The sequence below is a fragment of the Charadrius vociferus genome, unplaced genomic scaffold, assembly GCF_000708025.1.
Source record: "Charadrius vociferus isolate BGI_N301 unplaced genomic scaffold, ASM70802v2 scaffold1149, whole genome shotgun sequence".
Classification (NCBI taxonomy): domain Eukaryota; kingdom Metazoa; phylum Chordata; class Aves; order Charadriiformes; family Charadriidae; genus Charadrius; species Charadrius vociferus.
Window position 1 is genome coordinate 19,098 of NW_009649965.1, and position 817 is coordinate 19,914.

An 817-nucleotide genomic window follows, 5' to 3' on the forward strand; every position below is an offset into this window, starting at 1 on the left:
TAAAAGTGTGCCCCGTGAGCGGGTACTGTGCGGTTTGGCTCCTCTGTGAGGAGAGGTACCGTCGAAGGGGTGCTACGTGGGTGGGTTCTGCGGATAGGGACCGGTACCACATGAGTGGGATCTGTGTGGGTAATGGTTTCTAAAGGGGTGCCACGTGGGCAGGATCTGTGTGGTTCGGTATCTCCGTAAAGAGAGGGACCGGTAAAGGGGTATCACGTGGTCTGTGCTGCTCCGCGAGGAGAAGGAGCGCCAGGGGGCAGAGTGAAAGGGTTCTAAGTGAACAGAGTCCCGCGGGAAACTGAGATAATGGGAAATAGGCCTAGTAAAAGGGATCTGAGAATCCGGGTTAGAGCATTCTACCTGGCAGTCCTTTAGGGGTGATGCTCGGGAATTGGGGGCAGGGTTGCACCCAGGGAAAAGATAAGAAAAGGGTACGTTTGCTGTAGATTTTCCCCATGCTTGAGGCTGGGATATTTTTTTGTGGCCACAACTCGGCTGAGAGCAAGTTTACACATGGGCACTTCAGTCACCTCATTCACACCCCGGGAGACAGGGATGCGGGGATTGCACCCCGGAGACAGGGATGTAGAGAAAATAAGATACAAAAATATGCAGGAGTAGATCCTGGGAACGACGCAGGGCGAGAGTTGCTGCAATTTTGTTAAAAAGTTGGAAAAGCTGGAAGATTGGCATGATGGGGATTTAAATGATTTGTTGCGGGAGGCCCAAAAAAAGTTTTTCGGAAGGGATGAGAAGGAACAAAAAGGTAAAACTAAATTGATGGTAGCCACAGTGGAGAACAGATAATGAAGCGACC